This window comes from Petaurus breviceps, unplaced genomic scaffold, assembly GCF_028583685.1.
Source record: "Petaurus breviceps papuanus isolate PSGF00001 unplaced genomic scaffold, PetGlider_PUasm1.0 189, whole genome shotgun sequence".
NCBI classification, from domain to species: Eukaryota; Metazoa; Chordata; class Mammalia; order Diprotodontia; family Petauridae; genus Petaurus; species Petaurus breviceps.
In genome coordinates this window covers 15,637,282-15,658,123 of record NW_027185809.1, presented here as the reverse complement: position 1 = coordinate 15,658,123, position 20,842 = coordinate 15,637,282, and the positions used below count along the sequence as shown (strand labels likewise).

General features: G+C 40.5%; 1 pseudogene; it reads right to left on the bottom strand.

The window, feature by feature from the left end:
- Positions 1-1,711: 1,711 nt before the first annotated feature.
- The window catches only part of LOC138164145 (poly(rC)-binding protein 2 pseudogene), a 35,724-nt pseudogene continuing 16,593 nt past the window's right edge, over positions 1,712-20,842 (bottom strand).

The window sequence follows — 20,842 nt, the reverse complement described above, 5'->3', positions numbered from 1 at the left end:
GCTTTCCCTCCTGAACTTCTGGAGTGCCAAACTGAACATAAGTCCCTGCTGTTTTTTGTGGGCCCGGGGCTTGGCCCTTGAGGCCATTTCCTGAATTTCTAAATCTACATTCTGAAGCCCAGTGAAAGCCCTTATAACATTTGGGGCATTTTGATTTTGGTCATAATTCACTATTACTGCCACCCACTTGACATTCCCTTTTGAAATGACCCACTTTGCCACATTTATAACAATTCTTGTTTTGCCTATTTGTGGCTGCTTGTGCTTCTGCTATAATTTGTGCTTGAAAAACCATAGACTTCACCTCCATAGATTTTCTAATTAATTGATCCAAGGAGGCAGGGAGTGCCAAAAAAGCTTTCTTATGACCTAAATTGCAATTCCCTCTAGCTATTTGTCTTACAAATTTTTGCCACAAAATCAGGAAATGATTCCTCAGGTCCCTGCATGATATTTGTAAAATTTTTTCCTGCTTGACCAGAACTGATTATCTCTTTCCATGCTTATATGGCACAGTCTTGAATAGTACAATATACTGCCACTGAAGAGTCCATGTGTGTTGGGCAATGTATTAGGTCTGTCACCCAAAAGCATGGAAATACTGGGTGCGTTAAGTCCTTCTGCCAATATAAGATCATATAGCTTGCTATGACATTTTTCCTTATAACTGACTTCCCACTGTAAGTAGGCCCCCGGGGTTAGGCATATTTTAGCTGTTTGTCTCCAATCATATGGTGTCAAAGCTGTGGCTGCTAAATTTTCCAATAATGACACCATATAAGAAGCTGTTGCCCCGAACTCCTGTACAGCGTTTTTTTACCTCCTTAAGATCTTTTACATTCAATTTTTGCCATGTTCTATTGCCCTGGATATCTACCATAACAGGGTATACCAACAAATTGCAGCCTTTAAATCCCATTTCTCTTAATGTCTGTCCTTCCTCTTTCATGAGTTTTTGAAAAGGTGTATATAATTCTGAAACTACAGTGGGACTGCCATTAGGCTTCCCAGCCTTTTCCATTTGCCATGTGGGATTATAGGGCAGACTTGGGCTGAGGTTAAGAGGTTTGGTATTTTCTAGGGGTTTTTTTCCCACAAATTCAGGAGATGGAGTCTCTTCCTGATCACTGCCTTCACTCTCACCCATGACACTCAATATTTCTTTAAGATCTGTTTTGTCTGCTAGGCATACTTTAATGACATTATAAATTGAAAATATGGAACCAGAGTCATTCTCCTGTTCATTCTCTTTAAAGTCATTAACTAAAGCCTCTCCCACTGCTTCCCAATCAGGTCCTCTGATCTGAGAGTCACTAGGGAACCACCGAGCTGCCTGATAGACTATTTTTTTTTTAAAGCCATCGGGGTTAAGTAACTTGCTCAAGGTTACATGGCCAGGTGTTTCTGGGTGGGTGCTAAGTATCTGAGCCCGGATTTGATCCCAGGTCATCCCGACACTGGAGCCAGTGCTCTTACTCTCTGTGCTACCTAGCTGCCCCTGATAGACTATTTAAAAAAATTTTTTTCAGAATCTGTTTCTTAACTGAAATCCTTTTCTTACACACTATAAGTTGTAATATTCTCAGATCTTTTCCTTCATCTTTTAAGCCCTTCACTAAGCTTCCTCTCATACTATGTCTCTGTGAGCTCTGATTATGAAAAGTTGAGCATGCTGACAAACGCCTTCTTAGAGCTTTCCCCTTACCTTGAGAGAAGTCTGTGGTCCCTCGGATTTCATACGAGCCCGCTTCTTGCTGGCAAATCCTGGGGGTCCGCCACTAGAGACTCAATCAGCAGTCCTGATGCCCCACATTGTGAGGGCCACTTACTGTGGCCAGCACAGTTGGTGGGCTATCGAGCAATGAGAATAACAAGACAGGGGTGTAATCAATAGTCTGTTTATTACAGGACCATTTCATACAGAGCCAAAGATGCAAGGAGCTCACAGAGTTTTTATGCCCCCTAAGAGAATGTAAATACCCCAAAAGAATGCACACAATGTAGAAGGAGCCTCCCTTAATCCTGTTCACTATTTACCTTTACTTAAGGTTAGTTATTTATTAGGATATTATTCTAGGACCATATCCAGAGGCATAAACAAAAAAAGACTACATGCCCTCTTGCTTATCTGCTCTGTAACCTTTGCAGGTAACTGTATAGGACAGGGGAATATACCTCAAGGGACCCCAAAACATTCTCTATAACACATCATCCTGCTTGTATGCCCTGTCACCTTTAAGGTAATAATATAGCGGAGGGGAACATTTCATTAGCAGAGCCAGGGGACTCCTGAAAGTTCTCTACACGTCTTCATGCTTTGAGCTTTGCTTGGAACTCATTCTGGGTGAAACCTGACTCAGTTGGTCTGGTGGTTCAGGCTCAGAATTGGAACAAAATGAGACACTCATAGACTATTTAACACGAAAGGATACTCAGAATGAATAGAGCATTGGTTCAGGTGGACACAGCTTCCCACACCTCTATATTTTCCACAGTGATGCATCTGGTCAGAAGGATTCATGAACTTCTGCAGTAGCAAGCAGCTGAGGGGCATCAGCTACTCATATGCTGGCCTTTCTATGCCTTAGTCAACCCGAAAAACAATGTTAATGGCTTAAGCCTTAGTCCACTGAACTGATTAGATCTCAAAGACAGTTTCATTGCTTTTTTAGGGGAAAACTAGCCTAAACTACATGGATTAATAGATTCTTCAGCACATATAATGAGCGAAAGCAAAAATTCAGGATGAAAATTACGTGAAAATCATGTAAAATGTATGGTTTGGGTGAATGAACACTATGATAACAAAATTTTACACTGGTCAGGGAGAAGAGTCAGTTATATTGATGGTAGGAGGAAAAGTACTTGAAATATTGTTCAAGGTTCTAATTGGTACATTGTTCATTATACTTTGGGTGAGGTGCCTTTGAAATTTATCATGAATAGTGTAGTGTGAAGACTGAGACAAGCCAGGTTCCCAGGGCTCTCAGGTTCCTAGTCCCCTGTCCTGAGATGCCATAAAAGATCAAGCACTCTGAATTTCAAAGACCTTGAAGGTGAGACTTATCAAGTCTGGGCATGGAGTTCAGTGCAGGAACCCAAGAAATATAGGGTGAGACCAAGCAGAACCCAACTATACCATTCCAAAGAGCAGTAGGGGTTGGATTCTGGCCCTGGCACAGAGTCCCAATTCAGAAAGTAAAGCTAGAGAGATGGATAAACCAAAGAAGACATTGAATAGTATCAAAAATTATTGTAGATCTAGAGATCCCCTTAGAAGAAGGTAAGAGTAATTCCACTTCCCTCCAGTCATACTGTTTTTGGACTTCTCTGTGACTTTCCATCCTGCTTTCATTTCCCAGGAAATTCATTATTGGGGAATCTCATCATGCTGCAAGGTTGAATCTGAACCTGCTTGGTACTCACATGTCATCAGAACTTCTGTTTAAAGAGGAGCTCAGCACAGCATTTCTCCTCGATTCTCCCCAGTCATACTGTTTTTAGACTTCTCTGGGATTGCCCCCAAGCTGGGTACCTTCCTTGCACTCTCCTCCCTTTTCAGTTTCCTTTTGTATGTTGTCTTCCCCCATTAGATTGTAAACTCCACTAAGGCAGGAATTGTCTTTTTTTTTTATTTGTATTTGTTTCCCTAGCACTTAGGATAGTCCCTGGCACATATTAGGTGTTTAATAAATGCTTATTGATTGACAGACTGACAAGTAGAGACTCAAAGAAAAAAAATGGATTTTCCACAAGGACTGCCAGAACACCTAGAATAAACGAAGCATGAAATTTGAAAAAATGAAATAAAAGCTCTATAGGAAAGAATTGGAAGAAGAATAGTTTAGAAGAGACATTGAAAAAGCTTTAACCGAGTGATAAGGCATACCCAAGGTTCAAAGGATTTGGTCCTTTATGTTAGCTAACTTTGGCTAACTTTCCTCACACTGATTTCTGTCTTTCATTGGCATTTAATGGAAAATTCAGAGAAAATGCTTATCAGTTGTGAATGGCTACTGAAATAGGTGCTAGATTTATATTTCAGAAAATTAATAAAGTCAACATGAGCTCCTCCCAGAACTGATGGGGTACCTGGGTTCTAGGTGGAGTGTGGGATAGGGAGAAGGGGCAGAGCTCAAGGGTGGGAAAGGACAAATTGCAGTTACAACTTCACTGACTGGTTTTACAAGTTGGTTTGACCTAGACCCCAGGTACCCCGTCATTCCCCCCTTAAACAGATGACACCTGAATTCATTGGGGGGTACAGGACGATGATCTCAGCTTCCCAAGCTACCCCGGCTGCTATAACTGGGATACCCTGAGGGTTTGGGATGGGGTGTCTCTCTATTGCCATTGGCTTAAGCACCAGTGGCTATGTTTCTCCCACTGTTAGGCACTCTTATTCCATTTAATCAGCTAACAACAGTTTGTTGTTTTTTATTAGAGACAAGCTGGGGCTTTGGGGCCTGGCCTCTGAATTGCATTTTACCTTACAGAACAAATACTGAGATATCCATACCACTGAATCCCGTGTTGCCATGAGGTCACTGGAAAGTGAGACTTTGGCATTGCCAACTGATGCAGCTTGGTCAACTCTAGAGGTGGGCCCTCCAAGTCAGGGTTGAGGCACATGGACAGAGTGGTGTGGGGAAAACTCGCACTGTTGCTGCCTGTACTGTACCTGTCCTGACTACCTGCAAAGATGACTGGAGAGCTGAACGACTTGGGCCAGTACAGGATGGTCATGTCCCTCGGGGGAGACTGGGAGAGAGTCTCCAACATGACCATGCAGATCTGTTTCGTACACTCAATGATAGATTACAGGATGCCAGCAATAGTGATGGCCCGCTCAGTTGAGTTTGGTAGCATACCCCTGCCACCTGGACCTGAGCGCCTGTAGTCTCTCTTATTTCCTTGATCTTGCATCTTCCTTTTCCAAAGAGAGAGCCGCACTGGCTAGCAGGGACCACAAGCCTCAGGGTGACTGGGGGTCTACTGGCAGCTGTACTAGTGGTCATAGAGCTGCTGATGTCCTCTTCCGGTTTGCCAAAAATTGGTGGGTCCAGCCAGAGTAATTATTCTCTCACTACAATTCCCTTCCCTTCTGAAACGTTGATACACGCACCACTCTCTTCATGCATCTTCTTGAGGAATTCTCCTTTTTTTCCAATAATGCTTCCAACTTCCTTTCCATGCATAAGTAGCTGGATGGAGAGAGTGACATTTAATCCACCTTCAATCACACTGGTGTCCAAATCAAGCAGTGTTCTGGGGATTTGGACTTGGTAAAGTCGTCGAGTCTTTGGTCGCTGGTAGGAGGGGAAGCCAGAAACTTGGAACTTGGGACGCAAAGAGAGTGAAGGGAAAAGGGGGAGTGGGCGGGAAAGGGAAGGGCAGGAGGCCAGGGCGGAACAATAGGGGCAGGCGGGAAGGTGAGAGGTGAGGAGGCACCCACAGACAGGTGGAGGAGGAAAGAATGGGGCAGAGCGACCCCTGGGCAGGTGAGAGGCTCTGGCTGCTGTCTCTGCTGATCTGGAACAATTAGTTTTCACAAAGTGATATCTACTTCAAATATATAGCAAGAACAAACTGACACCTTGAAGACATAGCCTCCTCTATACCCCCTTGGGGTGGGTGTGGTAGAGGAGTAGATTACAAACTTAGCTTGGTTCCCTACATAGCATTGGTTACATCAAGGTCATGTTGAGATACGGTATGACTAAGTCATCCCAGTTTCTGTTGGCGTTGGTCCAGAAAGTCATTTCTGAAGGTAGCTCCTTTCTCGGCACGATATCAATGCTAAGGCTATAAGGCAAACTTGAAATCCTGGAACACTGAAGCACCCTCCCTTTCGAATGTTGGGATACCAGCTGGGATGCCAGGGTACCCTCTGAACCTTTCCAAACTCACAACATCTCAAAGAGTACACTCCCTTTACCTAGAATGGCAAAGAACAAATGGCAAGGCCTGGGACCCAGTCCCATTCACAGGCCATATGGCCTCAGAGGGAATAAGACCTCAAGACTACTCCTTTACAGCATTATCTCTCACCAGATGCCACCATCAAAGGAACCATGGAAGGAGGGCAAAAGGAAGTGATTAAAACTGACAAGATTTTTTTAAAATTCCTCTACAAAATTGTTTTTACATGCAAGTGGGAAATAAGATATGGGGTATAGAAATCCATCTTGCCCTACAAGAAAGCAAGGGGAGAGAATGGGGGGGGGGGGGGGGGGGGGGGGAGGGGGGGGGGAGGGGTAGATATAAAGAATGGGGGAAGGGGTATTCAGCATGCTTACCATCTTGGGGTGGGGAGTAGGGGAAAGACAGGAAAAAAATTTGTAACTCAAAATCTTGTGGAAATGAATTTGAAAACTAAAAAATAAATACATAAAAATTTTAAAAATTCCTCTACAGACAATGAAAGAGTGTGGTTAGCTGAGTGGAGCCATTCACAGAATGTCCACAAATGTTCCACAGTCTTTCCAAGGTACATCCATTCCATGTCATTGTATAGAATTGCATTAATCAAGCCTATGGAGTCTGTATATGTGCCAGACCCCAGTGACACTATCTTTGTGAACAATGTTGAAGAGGTAGGTGAGATGACAAAACAGGCAAATCAGTAAGGTACCCTGACTAGTGAGCTGAAGTTGGAGTCAGGAAAACCTGGGTTCAGTTTCCACCTCTGACACTTATTCACTATATGACTATGGGCAAAACACTCTCTAGGTTTCAATTTCCTCATTTGTAAAATAAGAGGGCTAGACTTAAGGGCCTCTAATCTTCCTTCTAGCTCTAAATTTATAATCCTATTTTAATTTGATTGAATGATGGGAGGAAAAAAGAATAATTAGTCATTAATGAATTACAGGAAGATCCATAGTAAAGTACACCAAGAATCTGTGCTTGGCCCTGTGCTGTTCAGCATTTTTATTAGACATAGATGAAGGCACAAAAGTCTTACTTGTCAAATTTTCAGGTGACAGATCCATAACATGTTGAATGATAGTACTAAAGAAAGCCTTGACAGTTTAGAATAGAATGAATTGAATTAGATGACATTTTTTAAAAAAATTTCAATTACTGTGAAAAGAATTTTTAACAGTCATTTTTTGAAAATTTGAGTTTGAAATTCTTTCCCTCCTTTCCCACCCCAAGCTATTTGATATAGGTTGTACATGTGCAGTCATGTAAACATAATTTCCATATTAGTCATGCTGTGAAAGAAAACACAGACCAAAAAAACCCACAAAACCAAAACCCAAACCCAGTATGCTTCAATTGGCATACAGACTCCAACAATTCTTTCTCTGGAAGTAGACAGAATTTTTCATCATAAATTCTTCAGATTTGTAGTAAGGTAAAATTTAAGGAGGATAAGTGAAAGTTCTATTTTTGGTTTAAAAATCAATTTTAGAAATACAAGATGGAGATTTAAGGGTGATCTAGTTGCAATGTCTGTCACCCTGTTGATTTCCAGGGTATCTGATTTGGCAGATCTGGCTGGCTAAGCCTCCATGTGCATGCCTCAAAGCAACTCACTCTGAGGAAGAGGATGGCTTTCCCTGCTAAGGAAGTACTATTCTTAAATCAAGAGTACATGAGCTGCTGCACTTCTCTGCTAGAACAAATTTTCAAGGACCATTTGTAGGGAAATGTAAGGCAGTCAAACTTCTAACACTCCAGACACATCCAAATGAGGAGCTGCAAATGGTAATCGTTTCTTTTTCAATATTCTCCTCTTCCTTCTTAGCCCTCCATAATTAAAAAAAAGTTTTTTTAATTAAAAAAAAATACAATGTAAGAGAAGTGTGTTTAACAGATACCAATTTGTGTTCCAAAGACCTGGATATTTTAGGGCACTTGCTTAGTCAGTGTGAGTTCAGAGTGCACTATGGCTTCTAGAGCAGCTACATTACACAGCAAATAGAGCACCAGGCCCAAAGTCAGGAGAACCTGAGTTCAAATACGCTCTCAGACAGTTCCTAGCTATGTGATCCTGAGCAAGTCACTTAACCCTCTTAGCCTCAGTTTCCTCTTTTGTAAAATGAGTTGGAGAAGGAAAAGGCAAACCATTCCAATAGTTTTGCCAAGAAAACCCCAAAAGAGGTCACAGAGTTGGACACGACTGAAAAAAAAAATGACTAAACAAGTGACTTCTAAAAAAGTTATTAATTATACTAGGTTGTATTCAAAGAGGCCTGGATTCCAGAACAAAAGAGGTGATCATTCAATTTTTTTCTGTTCAGACCGCAGATAGAGAACTGTGTGCATTTGTAGATATCACATCTTAAGAAATAAAGAAGGCAGACTGTGACCAAAAGAGACTACCGTGTTTCCCCGATAATAAGACACTGTCTTACTATTTTTTTGGACAGAAAAACACCAGAGGGCTTATTTTCAGGGGAGGGCTTATTTTAATGAACATTGACAGCAATTTTAATAAACAGGTAAATGTGAACAAAAAAATGTACCTTTATTCAATAAGCAAATCACTGGGGAAGAACAGGATGACGCGCTCACTGCTGCAGCTCTGATTGGATGCAGCTCAGAGCGCGGCGTGCGTTTCACCCGGGGGGGGGACGGTACATACAGAGGGTACCGTAATGTAGCGTGTAGCGCAGGGGATCACCTTCACTACAGTAGCAATCTCAATAGGGCTTATTTTCGGGGGAGGGCTTATTTTAGAGGAATCTTACACAGTAAGGGGAGGGCTTATTTTCGGGATAGGTCTTATTATCGGGGAAACACGGTAGTATGGGGAGAAGACGGGAGAATTTAGGGCGATGAGACCATAGATTAGACTGATGTTTGTGGATTGGTTGAAGAACTTGGGGGTGTCTGAAGAAGAGACTTAGTAGGGCCAAGATTGTTATCTTCAAGAATTTGTCTTCTAGAAAAGCTGGCTGTTAGACTTGCTCTGCTTTGACCCCAGGCACAAACAGGAACAATGAATGAGGCAAATATAAGACTGAAAAAAATTCCTAACAATTAGACCTGTCCCTGCAAAGCATTCTCTGATCTCTTTTGCCCTATCTTGCTCTACTTATCTGTGTAGATGTCATCAGCCCCTTCCCTTAAGTAGAATTTTAACTCCTCAGGACAGAGACAGAATCATTTTAAAATCTTTTTTATCCCCAGCAACTTGCAGGGTGTCTTGCATGTAAGAGGCACTTAAAATATGTGTTGAATTTAGGGATACTATTATTGAAAATAATTGAAATTTATTGAAAATAGGGATACTATTAAGATAAACAGTAAAAAAAAAAATGTAGTCCTATTGAAAAGGGTATTGGGCTAGCAGTCAGGAGGCCTGGATTCAGGTGTGTGCTGGAACCAGCTTGAAAAGCTGGGGAGAACTGACTGTTAAATTTTCATTGTGAACATTTATACCCAAATCAAGAAACTGGGGCTGCTAGGTGGCTCAGTGAATAGAGCACCAGCCCTGAAGTCAGGAGGATCTGAGTTCAAATAAGGCCTCAGACACACACACACACACACACACACACACACACACACACACACAAACTAGCCATGTGACCTTCAGCAACTCAAGCCCAATTGCCCTACTTTCCCCACTCCAAAAAGCAAAAAAAAAAAAGAATCAAGGAACTACAAATGAGGACCTGATTTATTTTTTTGTTGATTGTCTATAAGAAAGAAACAGAGAAAATGTTAAAAATGCAGGTTAAACTTAAAAGTGTGTAGGTGCTTTTCACAGAGCTGGTTGTTAAACCACTTCCCTGCCTGGATTCTAGTCCCATTTCTGCTGCAGACTTGCTGTGCGGCCTTAAACTGATCACTTAATATCTCTTGGCTTTAGTTTAGTTGCAAAATGACTTTAAAATTCTATAAATTTACTCACAATAAGATCAAACCTTCCTTAGTTCCCCTTCTCACTTCTCCATACCACCCCTAAATAAATTCAATGTAATCACAGAACCTTTTCCTCTATGTCCTTGCCACAAAGAAAATAATGCCCATTCGCTCTTATCTTTGCTTCATTTTCTTGCTGTCATGTTCCTACTAAGTTTTCTCCAAATGGAACACCCCTGGGTGTCTTCAACTAATCCACAGATATTGGGTTAAGGTTTGATGACCTCTTCCTCTGCAAAGCTCAGGAAACTGAAAAGTCATCTTTGTCTCCCACTCAAGTTATTTCTAGTTTTGTAGTCAAGAAACAAGAAATAAGGTATCTATATGTGGTACCTGGAGTACCCACCCAACTCACAGAGGAAGTACCCCATACAAAATAAGACCCCCGCAGAACTCCATGGGTCTGCTGATAAAAACTCAAAACCAAGGCTCATGAGCCACAACCAATTAACTTGTTCTAGTTAGAAGAGCATAATTAGTTGAAAGCAAAAGAATTTAATAAAAGAAACAAAAGCATCAAATTAGATGATATGATGCCCATGCTGAGTATGCCTAAGGTCATGGTGGATGGCAGGCTTGGAAGTACAAAATGATCTAAATTCTGCTAGATACACTTTCATTCACTCTCACCTACCAATCAGCACAGGTCAGCCCCAGGGCGGAATCCCAAAGTTGAGCAGACTCACTCCCCCAGGTTGGGGGGGGGGGTGCGCATAGTCTCTGGAGTCCTGTGCCTTAGAGTCTAGTTCCAGAAGTTTTCATATCTTGTAGGAAGACAGGGAGGGCCACCAAGGGCCACCGAGGGACAGCTAGAAAGACACTTACACTGGATAGGACATGGTTAAGTGGATGTAAGTAAGTGGATGCCTGAACAGGACCTTTACCACACACCATCAGCAAAAAGAGCAGTTAAACAGCATATACATCCCCTAATGTATATGCTGTATTTCAGACATAAGAGACACCTATGACCAAGGTTCACATTTGATGGGGGAGTTCTGATATTGCATAGAAGCTAATGTCCTCTGGTGATGGCATCACACACTACTCTCTGGGCTTGCTCTCTTTCTGGTCTTTCATGGTGTACAGTTTCTTCCAGAGAGATAACATCTGGTAGTTGGGTGTGTAGTCTCTCCCTGAACTTGTTATCACTCTTTGCAGATGATATGATGATGATATACTTAGATAATCCTAAAGAACCAAGTAAAAAATTACTTGAAATAATAAACAAATTTAGCAAAGTTGCAGGATATAAAATAAACCCACATAAGTCACTAGCATTTCTATATATTACTAACAAAGCCCAATGGCAAGAGACAGAATGAGAAATTCCATTTAAAGTTACTGTAGACATTACAAAATATTTGGGAGACTACCTGCCAGAACAAACCCAGGAACTCTATGAACATAATTACAAAAAACTTTTCACACAAATGAAGTCTGATCTAAATAATTGGAAAAATATCAGTTGCTCATGGGGGTTGAGCTAATAAAAATGACAATTCTACCTAAATCAATTTACTGATTCAGTGCCACACCAATCAAACTACCAAAAATTATTTTATAGAGCTCTAGAAACAATAACAAAATTCATCTGGAAGAATAAAAGTTCCAGAATATCAAGAGAATCAATGAAAAGAAATGTAAAGGAAGGCAGCCTAATTGCACCAGATCTTAAATTGCATTATAAAGTAGCAATCATCGAAACTACTTAGTACTGGCTAAGAAACAGAGCCATGAATCAGTGGAATAGGTTAGGTACACAATACACAATAGTCAATCACTATAGCAATCTATTATTTGAGAAATCCAAAGACTCCAGCTTCTAGGATATGAACTCACTATTTAACAAAAAACTTCTGAGAAAACCGGAAAATAGTATGGCAGAAACTAGGCATAGACCAACGTCTTATTCCCTATACCAAGATAAAGTCAAAATGGGCACATGATTTAGATATAATGGCTGATACTATAAGCAAACAGGGCAAACAAGGAATCATTTATCTGTCAGATGTGTGGAGAAGGGAAGAATCTGTGACCAAACAAGAGACAGAACATTATGAAAAGCAAATAGATGACTTTGATTACATTAAATTAAAAAGGTTTTGTACAAACGAAGCCAGTGCAAGCAAGATTGGAAGGAAAGCAGACAGGCAGGAAACAACTTTTACAGCCAGCATCTCTGATAAAGGCCTCATTTCCAAAATACATAGAGAACTGAGTGAAATTTATAAGAAGACAAGTCATTCCCCAATTGATAAATGGTCAAAGGTTATGAACAGGCAGTTTTCAGAGTAAGAAATTAAAGCCATCTATAATCATATGAAAAAAAATGCTCTAAATCAGTATTGATTAGAGAAATGCAAATCAAACAACTCTGAGATACACCATCACACCTGTAAGATCGGCTTACATGACAAAACAGGAAAATTATAAATGTTGGAGAAGGTGTGGGAAAATTGGGACACTAATGCATAATGGAGCTGTGAACTGATCCAACCATTCTGGAGAGCAATTTTGAGCTATGGCCAAAGGGCTATAAAACTAGATCTGTATTCCAAAGATGTCATAAAAAATGGAAAAAGGACTCACATGTGCAAAAATATTTGTAGTTGCTCTTTTTGTGGTGGCAAAGAATTAAAAATTGAGGAAATGTCTATCAGTTGGAGAATGGCTGTAAAGCCACACGAACAGCTTTCCAGAGTACTGCTGCTCTGAACAGCTTTCAAGGTTCTGATTACATAGTATAGCTAACTCTCTATTTAATAACAAATCGAAGCAAAACATTCACAGAAAACAAAGTACATTCATTCACCATGTTCACAATTTATCACTAAAACGGCCACATAGTTTTCACCAGAGTGGTCACATGGTTTTAAACAAAGTACTTTGAGTTAATCACAAAATCCTTAATTCAATCACAAAGTATAAAAGTAAAAGTCCTCCACGCACGGAGTGAAATTAAGTACAATTTCATCAGTCACTACTCAGTACCCTCTTAAGGGTAGTGGAAAGTACAAGGGTGTGACCACCCCTACGTCACAAGAAAATTATAGTTTCATCAGTCAGCATTAAAGACCCAAGGAGAGGTCTTTTCATCTTGACTTGAAGCAGGCTTTCAGCCTCCATGGTTCCTCTTCCATGGTCCCAGCTACGACCCGAATCTAACCAACGGAGTTCAAAGGCAGACAGCTTCCAATTCCTTGTCCAGCTCTTCATGCAGTTCCTGCTACACACTGAAGCTCACAGTGTCCATTCCACCCCAAATCCTTCACAGTCTCTGTTCCTCGGAAGACAAGGCTTAACAAAGCCACAATGACATTCATGCACATTAACAAGGGCACAACAACATTTGTACAAAGCACCAGCACCACAGTCATGCTTCCCTGGTCTTTGGCAGCTCCAGTTTGTTCTCAGAAACCCTCAGCAGGTGTTTGGCTGGCTCTCAGAAGAAGCTCCGCCCCCCAACACAAATTCTGTTCTCAAAATCAAAATTACTTTATCCAGCCTCCACATGGCTTGCTCCAAGAAATTTTGTCTCAGTTCTCAATTCTCATTTCTCTTCTCAGTTCTTCTCAATTCTCAGTTCAGTCCAGAAGTAGCAGCCCAGCCTCCAAATGCTTCCTGAGAGAAATTATGTCTCTCTATCTCCTGCAGTAGCAGCTGCTCTGTCTCCAGGATTCTTGTCCCAAGAAGTTCTGACTCTCCCAGCTGGGGCTTCTCCTTATATATGGTATTAGCTCCTCCCTTTTCAGCCCCTTTCTGTTATGCCAGCAACAGGGGTTCATACCTTCTGTTTCTTTAATAAAGGCTTGATATAATGAGCTTGACACTAAGTGCTAAGTACCTGTTAGCTTGTCAGTACAAAGGGATATTCAAATTTTATTACTATTACAATGGCTGAACAGTTGTGGTATATGAAAATAATGGGATATTATTGTGCTATAAGAAATGATGAGCAGGTGGACTTCCAGAAAAACCTAGAAAGACTCATATGACTGATGCTGAGGAAAGTAAGCATAACCAGGAGAACATTGTACACAGTAACAGAGACAATTGTACAATGACTGGCTTTGATATACTTAGCCCTTCTCAGCAATGCAAGGATCTAAGACAACTCCAAAAGACTCATGATGGAAAATGCTATCCACATCCTGAGAAAATAAATTGGAAGTCTGAATGCTGATGGAAGCATGCTATTTGCTCTCTTTTCTTTTGCTCTTTTGTTTTGTTTCTTCTTTCTCATGGTTCCTCCCATTCTTTCTAATTCTTCTTTACATCATGACTAATGTGGAAAGATGTTTGATATGAATATATAAGTAGAGTCTATATCCGATTGCACACTATCTTGGGGAGGGAGGAGAAAAGGAAAGGGGAGAAAATTTAAAACTCAAAATCTTATGGAAGTGAATGTTGAAACTAAAAATAAATTATTTAAAAAAGAAAGAAATGTCTTTCAGAGTTAATAAATAACAATTTTCAAGTCAAAGACAACTTATAAGGTCAGCAGGAAAGACATGTCACACTAGGGTGAGAGTGGAGCTCAATTCAGCACAGATCACACCGGTGCCAAAGCAGACTGGGCCCCAGCAAACCAGGAGCAGGCCTTGGGAACTACTGAATGTGTAGCATCAGCAACTGCTTCTGGAGTTCTCAGCCCACAGACGATAAAGAGATCGAACAACTGATCAGAAGGATATCAGCGGGGTCTCTTTGCTGAAACTAGGGGGTAGGCCTCTGTTATTTTACCTATACTCAGATGTGGGCGGCAGTCCCAGGACAAGGAGGAACACTAGCTCACCAGAGATTGTGGCCAGCAGTGGATTAGGGATCCTCATCACCATTATGGTCACTCACAGAGCAGAACACAGTCCAGGAGAGCAGTGAACTCACCTCTCCTTAGATCATATCAATTTGGAAGCACTGAAAACTTACTGGTCCCTAGAAGTATCTCTGAAAACAGCAGCACAAAATCCCTGAAGCTTGGGACAATGCACCCTCCATCCTGAAAGCAGAGCCCCACTTTAACAAAGAATTAGAAGTCAAGATATAGCCTGGAAAAATAGGCAAACAGAGAAAAAAATCTAATCATGGAAAGCTAGATTTGTGACAAGGGAGATCAAAACACACATTCAGAAGAAGACGACAAAGTCAAAGCTCCACCATCCAAAGCCTCCAAGAAAAATATGAATTTGTCCCAGGCCATGGAACACCTCAAAAAGGATTTTGAAAATCAAATAAGAGAGGTAGAAGAAAAACTGGGAAAAGAAATGAGAATGATGCAAGAAACTCATGAAAAAAGAGTAAGTGAAGACACAAAAAAGTACTGAAGAAAATAATACTTTGGTAATGGAGACCAAAAAAAAGTACTGAAGAAAAAAATTCCTCAAGAAGTAAAATTGGCCAAATGTAAAAGAAGGTACAAAAGTTTGCCGAAGAAAATAATTCCTTAAAAATCTGAATGGACCAAATGGAAGCTAATTACTTTATGAGAAATCAAGAAACAATAAAACAAAACCAAAAGAATGAAAAAATAGAAGACTGTTAAATATTTCATTGTAAAAAACAACTGACCTGGAAAATAGATGCAGGAGAGAGAATTTAAAAATTATTGGATGGGGATAGCTAGGTGGTGCAGTGAATAGAGCACTGGCCCTGGAGTCAGGAGGACCTGAGTTCAAATGCGGCCTCAGACGCTTGACATACCGTGTTTCCCCGATAATAAGACCTATCCCGAAAATAAGCCCTCCCCTTACTGTGTAAGATTCCTCTAAAATAAGCCCTCCACCGAAAATAAGCCCTATTGAGAGTGCTACTGTAGTGAAGGTGATCCCCTGCGCTACACGCTACATTACGGTACCCTCTGTATGCACCGTCCACCCCCCCCCGGTGAAACGCACGCCGCGCTCCGAGCTGCATCCAATCAGAGCTGCAGCAGTGAGCGTGTCATCCTGTTCTTCCCCAGTGATTTGCTTGCTGGCACCATTGGGAGCAGTGCCGCGGAGGAGAGCTGAGGCAGGACAACATAAGCCCTCCCCTGAAAATAAGCCTTCTGGTGTTTTTCTTTCCAAAAAACTTTAATAAGACAGTGTCTTATTATCGGGGAAACACGGTACTTACTAGCCATGTGACTTTGGGCAATTGCCCTCCAAAAAGAAAAAAAAATTATTAGACTATTTGAAAGTCATGATCAAAAAGAGAGCCTAGACATCACCTTTCAAGAAATTATAAAGGAAAACTGACCTGATATTCTAGAACCAGAAGGTAAAATAGAAATTGAAAGAAACAAACAATCACCTCCTTAAAGAGATGCCAAAATGAAAACTCCCCAGAATATTATGGACAAATTCTAGAGCTCTCAGTTTAAGGAGAGAATATTGCAAGCAGTCGGGGAGAAACAATTAAAGTATCATGGAGCCCACAATCAGGATAACAAAAGATTTAGCAGCTTCTAATCAAAGGATCAGGGGGCTTGGAATATGATATTCTGGAGGGCAAAGGAGCTAGGATTACAACCAGGAATCAGCTACCCAGCAAAACTGAGTATAATCCATGAGGGGGAAAATTGGATATTCAATGAGATAGTTTATTCAAGCATTCTTGATGAAAAGACCAAAGCTGAATAGAAAATTTGACTTTCTTTTTTTTTTTGGAGGGCAATTGGCATTAAGTGACTTGCCCAAGGTCACACGGCTAGTTTTTGTGAGAAGGGTCTAAGGCCAGATTTGAACTCAGGTCCTACAGACTCCAGGGCCAGTTCTCTATTCACTGTACCACCTAGCCACCCAGAAAATCTGACTTTCAGATACAAGATTCAAGAGAAGCTTAAAAGGTAAACAAGTATATTGCCAGTGCAATATTTACAGCACCCATGATCACTATAAAGACTGGGACTATAAATATTGCATGACGTTCCATCACAAAATATACCAAACTTTCCACATAGAGGACAGAACTGAAACATTTATTTAGACACCAGAAAACTCAATCCTAAAACCAGTAAGCTGATTCCATCACAGTACCAAAGATATTAAGAATCCATAATAACAGAGAGCCACAGCATCCTTTATCCTTTCCACAAACCAATACAAGATCAATATTTACTCACAAACCTCTCTATCTCCTTGCCTCAACCTCCTCTCTCTCCCACTGTCTCTCTGGCTCTGATTCCCAGTTTCCTGTGGGCTCTGCTTCCCTTCAGCAAACTCCTTCCATCATAGGTTCCATGTGATTCAATTCAGACTATTAGGGGGCAGGTTACTTTCAAAGCAGGGGGGGGGGGTCTTCAAATAGCCCCCTAGGTCTATTAAGGGACAAGGAAGATCTTCAAATTCCCATTCTCATTACAACAGGAAATGAAAATCCTAAGGGACTTAATAAGGTTAAACTGTTCGCATTCCAAATGGGAAGATGATATTTGTAACTAATAGGACCTTTCTCATTATTAGGGTGGTTAGAAGGAGTACATATAGACAAAGGTCACAGGTATGAGTTAAATATGAAAGGATGATATCTAAAAAAATAAAATTATGGGGTGAGAGATGAATATGTTAGGAGAAAGAGAAAAGGAGAGTTGGAATGGGGTAAATTATCTCACATAAAAGAGGCAAGAAAAAGCTTTTACAGTGGAGGGGAAGATGAGGTAGGTAGGGGGAAGTAAGTGAATCTTACTCTCATCAGAATTGGCTCAAAGAAGAAATAACATACACACTCAGTAGGGTACAGAAATCTATTTTACCTTAAGGAAAGTAGGAGGGGAAGGGGATGAGAGAAGGGGCAGAGAGAGAGAGAGAAGAGAGGGCAGATAGGGGAAGGTGGTAGTCAGAAGCAAAACATTTTTGATGAGGAACAGGGTGAAAGGAGAGAGAAAATAGAATAAATGGGTAGAGAGGAGCAGAATGAAGGGAAATACATTTAGTAATCATAACTGTGAAAAAAATTTTGAAGCAAGTTTCTCTAATAAAGACTTCATTTCTCAAATATATAGAGAACAGAGTCAAATGTATAAAAATAAGTCATTCCCAAATTGATAAATGATCAAAAGATAGTTTTCAGATGAAGTAATCGAAGCTATCTATAGCCATATGAAAAAAACTGTTCTAAATCATTATTGATTGGAGAGATGTAAATTAAACAATTCTCAGGTACTGGTTAATAGGACAAAAATGGAAAATGACAAATGTAGGAAGGCATGTAGAAAAAATGAGACATTAATAACACATTAGTGCACTGTTGGTGGAGTTGTAAACTGATTTAACCATTCTTTAGAGCAATTTGCAACTATGCCCAAAGGGCTATAAAACGATGCACACCCTTTGACCTAGCCATACCACCACTAATTCTGTATCCAAAAAGAGATGAAAAAAAGGAAAAGGCCCTATACGTACAAAAATATTTATAGCAGTTCTTTTCTGGTGGCAAAATACTGGAAATTGAAGGGTGCTCATCAATTGGGGAATGTCTGAACAAATTATGCTATGTGATTGTAATAGAATACTATTATGTTATAAGAAATGTTGCACAGGATGCTCTCAGAAAAACCTGGAGTCACATGAACTAAATGAAATGTACTGTGTATAAAGTAACAGCAATACTGTAAGTGGTAATGACTTAGCTATTCTCAACAATACAATGATCCAAAACAACTCTGAAGAACTTACGATGAAAAATTCTTTCTATTCCCAGAGAAAAAATTGATGGTGTCTGAACACAGATTGAAGCATACATTTTTAACTTTCCTTATTTTTCTTGAGTTTTTTTTTCTTTTTTCTTTCACAACATACTAATATGGAAACATGTTTTGCATACTACACATGTATAATCTAAATAAAATTGCTAGCTTTCTCAATGGGGTGGGGTGGGGAGGAGAAAAGGGGGAGAATTTGGAATTAAAAGTTTTCAGAACAAATGTTAAAATTGTTTTTACATGTAATTGGGGAAAAATAAAATAGTAAACAAAAAAAGCTCATTAAATAGAACAAAATGAGATTTGGAAGGAGTCACTGTAATGGTAATGGGAATTTGATGATCTTCTCTGCCCCTCAATAAACCTAAGGGAATTTGAAGACCTTCCCTGCTTTGAAAATAACCTCTGCCCCCTAATAGGCTGAATGTAATCACATGGAGTCTATAGTGGGAGGAGTTTGCTGAAGGGTGGAACAGAGCCCACAAGAAGCTGGGAGTCAGAACAGCTAGATGGTGGGAGGAAAGAGGCAGACAAGCAGACAGTTAGGTTTGTGAGTAAATGTTGGTTTGTGGGAAGGCTAAAGGATACCATAGCTCTCTGTGCTGTTGGAGCTTATTAACTTCTTTGCTACTATGATGGAATTGGCTTACTAGTTTGGAATTCAGTTTTCTGGTGTCAGAATAAATGTTTTGCTTCTGTCTTTTATATGAAGAGTCTGTTATATTTTGTGATTGAGCACCATGTTGGTATAATTATCCTGACTGTGGGTGCTGTGAATATTGCATTAGCACTACATTTGGCAACATGGATGGGATCATGAAATATTGGACCTCTATTTGGAGGCAAAAAGAATTTAGAAGAAGAAATGGCTATCCCAGGTTGGGAGGATTTATCTTATGCCTCCCTAGTGAGTGGAACAAACATGAAGCCCCCTTAAGGAATAGCTTGGCTGTTTTCCTGCATGCTTACATAACCTGTCCCCCTCAGTACATTGTGCTCAAACCAGTTCAAACTACATACATGGGTTGTTGTTTTTTTCAAATACAGAATGTTCTATAAACACCAGAGGGCCCCAAGTCCCCTACCTCCTTATTTCTTTGTTGCTGAGAAAAAGAGTTTCCACAAATAGATTGTACCTCCAACATGCCCAGCCAATGGGCAAGGCAGGGGGCCTAGGGAGGGGTTACAGTTAGGGTCTATAAATTCTGCTTTGCTGAAAATGCCCATTCCCTTCTCTGAGATCACCATCTTAAATGGGTGGAGAGTACCCTTTCTTAAAGACTTTTCCTTTTTACTGCTAGGACTGAGACTCTGTTATTTCTCTGAGTAAGAATTCTCACCGTCCCACACACTAGCAAGGGAGTGGTCTAAAAGTACAGGGTTCTGTGAAAACTGGGAACTAAGGTTACAGCAGGGAGAACCTAGAAATTTAGAAACAGGCTTGCAAAGAATACAAAAAAAAAAAAAACCTGGGAGAGAGCTGGAGGCAGCGTGTAGGAAGGGCTGGGTTTTACTAACAGGTTACCATATTATGTGTACAAGTAGAGACAAGCTCTTACAAGAGAAAACTCAAATGAAGACAGAATTGGCTGTTTCAGCATTCAGATTCTCCTTTAAAAGAGAAAGCTGGAGGGTATCAGGTGGTAGAAGAGAGGGCTGTTGTGAATTTGGCTCAGAAAAAGCAGAAAAGTAACAGAAGAAAATTCATACAGTTTTGGTAAGCACTGAGCCTAGTTGCTATGACAATGACTCCCAGGATGGTGCATATATGTAGAGTGAAACATTGTTTCATAACCAAACTTTTACAAGGGCAGAGGCTCACTCCATACTGAGAAGAAAGCTGAAGAATCAGAGAGGCTGGAGTTCAGGGAGATAATTGAGGATTTCACTAAACAGGAGATTACTGATCTATTAAGCAGATTCACCCAAAGGATGGGAGAATTGTTAGTGTCTTGGATGATGAGAATCAGTTACCAGAGGAGTATCGATAAATAGTGTGGACTGCCTGAAATTTATAAGTATTTGTCAGAATCCTTTTGTCCAGCAAACTTTTAGAGATTTTCATATGGCAGGAGGTCACAATATGACCAATCTCTTAGCTCTAGCTGCTGATGGATGCAATAAAATGTATCCCACTGATTCTATGTGACCAAGTAGAGACAGATCCTGGTATTTGCTTAGAGACTGAATGAGAAAGTTGAAAGAAGTCATGAAAACTGCTATCATGGTTGGAGATGCAGATACATATAATGATATCCCCTTAGCAGTTCCTCATTG